Source organism: Montipora capricornis, chromosome 12 (assembly GCF_036669925.1).
Source record: "Montipora capricornis isolate CH-2021 chromosome 12, ASM3666992v2, whole genome shotgun sequence".
Lineage (NCBI taxonomy): Eukaryota > Metazoa > Cnidaria > Anthozoa > Scleractinia > Acroporidae > Montipora > Montipora capricornis.
In genome coordinates this window covers 25170351-25175350 of record NC_090894.1, presented here as the reverse complement: position 1 = coordinate 25175350, position 5000 = coordinate 25170351, and the positions used below count along the sequence as shown (strand labels likewise).

At 39.6% G+C, this 5000-nt stretch overlaps 1 protein-coding gene across 1 annotated transcript in view; it reads right to left on the bottom strand.

The window, feature by feature from the left end:
* Positions 1–4159: 4159 nt before the first annotated feature.
* The window catches only part of LOC138025247 (macrophage scavenger receptor types I and II-like), a 12580-nt gene continuing 11739 nt past the window's right edge, over positions 4160–5000 (bottom strand). Inside the window, exon 4 of the mRNA XM_068872475.1 lies at positions 4160–5000. This exon is cut by the window's right edge and continues 301 nt beyond it. The gene's annotated coding sequence lies outside the window, so the exon portion shown is untranslated.

Sequence of the window (5000 nt, the reverse complement as noted above, 5' to 3'; positions counted from 1 at the left end):
AGTTCCCCATTGTGCTTGCAGCTTTTTATACATTCGTCATTGACCGCGAATGACACCAATGCCTTTCAGATACCTTGAGTCGTAAAAAAATTACATCCATAACTGATGAAATGAACCCCTTAATTTATAAATCCCTTTGCAATGTGGATTGTCCCAGGTATGGAGAGTGCAAAAAAATGCTAATTAAAGTTGACTTCCGCGGTTACTAATTTTCCTTTTTTTTTTTTTTTTTAACGCAACACCTAAGAGTTTGAGCGGCTACGATAATTTGCAATCTTGCATGACTGGTGCACGCCTAGAAAAGTGGTTCTTGCGAAATCGAAATGGGAAACACCAAACACTGTAGAAAACAGATTAGTAATTTAAGCTCACAAAGGTCATCATTATGGTTATTTGCAAAATCCTGTATAGCTCGCTTTTAAAGATATGCATGTATGTAAGATTTCACCAGTGTGGAGAATTGGAACCTACTGAAAACCAAACGTGTTTCTTAAATGTGTTTTGACATGATATGATCTTTATCTTTCAACTCTCCCACTAAAAGGCAAAAAGCATAATAGGTTAGCTAAAAATATTATTCTATTCGTTGCCATGGTAACGGCGAACAATACCAAATTCGTTACAAGTCGACGGCCATTTTTGAAAGTGTTTCATATAGCCTGTAAGGTCGGACCTTACAGATAGCCCTTACGCTTAAAACCTGTCCGTAAATCGTGCCTGGTGTATAAGATTTACGACGAAAACTGACTCTTTGACTTTCCAAGCAGAGACGCCTATATTAAAAAATGCATCGCATACAAAGCGGTTACCCTTTCGATTAGCTTAGATAACTCGTAAGGTCAAATTGTGACACTACAAACCTTGAAAATCTCGGAGGAGGCGGATTTGCCGCAAACCTTTTGTTTTTTAGATTTGAAACCAAAAAGTTTACATGTTGATAACTCTGAGCAAGTTTGACTTTTACACACGACAACATCTGCAATTGGCTTTTTGTAAAAAAGGTGTTGAAGGAAATTATATTATTTGTTGTTGTTGTTGTTGCCGTGAAGGGAAACCCAGTTTTGTAGAGAAAGAAAGTAGGGGATAAAACCTGCAGTAAGCCACGTGAATAAACAATTTCACATGGTACATTTCAGTGGACCTGAAATCTCGTAGATGCGGCCCCGATTGCTCGAATTATCAAGTCTTAACAAATGTCATTGATAAAAGCCCCTATCAATAGTTCGAAATTAACCACGGGTGGCGCAAACGCCGGTTAGTTTTAAGTATCGTGGTACAGTCTAGGAGCCTAGCTAGTTAACTTGCTAACAACTGCTTTAAAGGACGTGTTGCACAATCAGAGAAACAACGTGGCGGTCCATTTGCCTTGTGGTGGTGTGCAACCGAGGCACAAAAGAACTGGTAAAGGAAATTTAAGTTTGCAAAAGCGACTCTCTGAGGCTGTCATTAAGTCACGCTACGGATTTCACGTAACTGCATTCAGTTCGTTGTTCAGTTCTTACCACATTTTCTTGCGCAGAAAAATTTGGCTTTCGATTCATTCCCGCAGCCGGTTGTAACTATTTACACCTCTGTCAAGTGCTCCAAGCCGCCGGGCACTTAAAGTAAAGAAACCATGTCGCGATGAATGGACAGAATACAAAGAAAATAAATAAAGAAATAAACTTTCGCTGAAGAACTCAGCCAACCCGGATTTTTGAGATATTATATCGTAAATTAGCTTAAGTGCCTTATATGGTGGGTCATGGCTTGTTGTTGACAATCTCATCCATACTGGGGGTTCGTAGGTCGGGGCCTGATATGGTCTGTCATGTCTTTATAAATGAGGATCTTATAACAGGGATTTGATATGCTGTGTCAGAGCCTTAAGGTGACGATCTAATTACAGGGGCTTGATATTGTACGTCAGGATCTGATATGGTGTGTCATAAAGTCATATTGACGATAGAATATCAGGGGCTTGATATGGTTGGTCGGGGCCTGATATGGTGTGTCATGAAGTCATATTGACGATAGAATATCAGGGGCTTGATATGGTTGGTCGGGGCCTGATATGGTGTGTCATGAAGTCATATTGACGATAGAATATCAGGGGCTTGATATGGTTGGTCGGGGCCTGATATGGTGTGTCATGAAGTCATATTGACGATACAATATCAGGGGCTTGATATGGTTGGTCGGGGCCTGATATGGTGTGTCATGAAGTCATATTGACGATAGAATATCAGGGGCTTGATATGGTTGGTCGGGGCCTGATATGGTGTGTCATGAAGTCGTATTGACGATAGAATATCAGGGGCTTGATATGGTTGGTCGGGGCCTGATATGGTGTGTCATGAAGTCATATTGACGATAGAATATCAGGGGCTTGATATGGTTGGTCGGGGCCTGATATGGTGTGTCATGAAGTCATATTGACGATAGAATATCAGGGGCTTGATATGGTTGGTCGGGGCCTGATATGGTGTGTCATGAAGTCGTATTGACGATAGAATATCAGGGGCTTGATATGGTTGGTCGGGGCCTGATATGGTGTGTCATGAAGTCATATTGACGATAGAATATCAGGGGCTTGATATGGTTGGTCGGGGCCTGATAAGGTGTGTCATGAAGTCGTATTGATGATAGAATATCAGGGGCTTGATATGGTTGGTCGGGGCCTGATATGGTGTGTCATGTCATGGCCTGATATGGGGGGCTTGATATGCGGGGCTTGATATGGTTGGGGGTTTGATATAGGGGGCCTGATATGGGGGTCTTGATATGGGGGGCTTGATATGGTTGGGGGCTTGATATGGGGGGCTTGATATGGTTGGTAACGTTCCAAACCCTGCTCCATGGCTAATTGCGTTCGACAGAGGAGAACGCATACTATTTCGTTCTTTTTTCGAGATCTCCCGCACGTTTGTGCTTGAAAAACTTTTATTGGGAACTTTTGGCAACCAGACCGGACCGGCTAGGGCAGGACTTGTGCTTTAAACACCATGTAATCCCCGAGTTTTTGCCTTCAATGGATGCTGTGCTATGTTTATCTCCTTTGAAAGTTGGATTGGATTTTGAACTACACTTGTATATTAGGATTGACTTTGTTATAAACGGGTTACCATTTTGTAAACCCTAGGATTATTGAGTAAAAAAACCACTTGTGACGAAAGAGAACTAGTTGAACTCGAAAATTCTCACATCTTTCAAAATGATTTGGTTTCAACAGAAGAAGCCATCGCTATTCAAGGACAAGGTAATTCTGGCGGAGCTGACTGTGTGTAGAGAGCACCGTGTGCAAAGAGATTGAACTGGTAAGTACACTTTGTGTTTTTAATTAACTTAAAAAGAAAAATGGAAGTAGCTTATTATCTATCTATATATACCTGAATATTAGGAGTTCAGCGACGTGGAAGAGGGCTCAATACTTTTGTAGAGCGCAAATTATATAAAATAATACAAGCAAGAGACACAGTAGCGACTCAGAGTTTCATGTTCTCGACACAATCTTCAGGCTACAATTAGGGTTCCCGTAATTTCAAGGGAATGGTATATAAAAACCCACGAATTAACATTGTCATCCAGGTCCTGACGAGTGGGATACACTCCCACGAAACAGATTTGTAGATCGAATATATGAACGAAAACTAGTTCACTTTCTCTTACTATATATATATATATATATTTATTAGATGGAGGAGAGTGTTTTATTGGGAACTAAACCCCTCGTAGATTCCATACGACACTTCATCCGGGACCCGAGGGGCGTATTTTCCGTATGTCACCTTTTTGAGTGTCGTATCGTTCAATGAGGTCACGATTCCCGCCTTTTTTTTCCCGTTGTATTTTTTAAAGCCCAGCTGTATTTGTAAAACTTGGCTACTTTGAAACACAATAAAATCGGAGATATTTAATATTTAGTCTCCATATAAGAAAAAGAACATTACACGGTGGCGAGAAGATATGAATTTTATGTTCTCGTGGCAAGAACAATATCTCACTCGTTCGCTTCGTTCACTCGTGAGATATTGTTCTTGCCACTCGAACATAAAATTCATATCTTCTCGCCACCGTGTAATATCCTCTTTATGGAGAAGAGGACATTCAATAACTGAGAACAGACCAGAGTTGTAAATGATCGATGTACTTAATTATGATTTTGGAGCGAGTGATCATATATTTTGTGAGGTCTTTTTGGGTCTCTTGAGAATGTTTTTGTATCCGAATGTGCTTTTATATATATATATATATATATATACCGACCACTTGAGTCGAAATAGTCTGCAAGCTTAACGAACCACATAACTTCACAACTCAATGAAGCACATGAATTCTTTACTTTAATGATTGTTTTAGTTCTTGCTGTTATTACATTGTACCTTTCGGAATAGAATTACGTCTTTTGTTTTGTTTGTAACGATTTTTTACTTGTATTGTTGTTAAGTTTTGTAACATACCGAAAATTCCTTGTAAACCATATATAAGCTCTTAAACCTAATCATTATCCACATGCTGTAAACTGATGAAGGTCTAAGACCGAAACGTTTTTTAATATATTTTACTTTTTAGCTTCCAAAAGTTGTCCGTCCTCTGACTCTTTTACTGTATATATCTGTATATATATATATATATATATCATTATGCTAAAAAAAGTTTCAAGGAACACTGATATTATAAATCACTAAAAGTACCAGTTAAAATCTGGATAACGATTCATGTCCAAAACACCGCGAGGTAGCACAACCAAGTTGTGGAGATCATCCAAATACATTACAGTGCAAGTTAATGAGGTTCTGAACTAGTAATGCCCAAAGCATTCAGGTCGCCATGAAAACACTACCGAGAGCTATCAAGTACACAGATCACTCAAGGCGCAAAACAAAGAACCTCATTTCGTTTTTTCTTGATGTGTTGGCATACTTAAGGATAGAAGTTGAACGTTCCAATGGAACGAAGATCGCAAAGCAATAGTCCGATTTCTGCTCCTGGGGCACTTGTATACAGATATCCCCATTTCT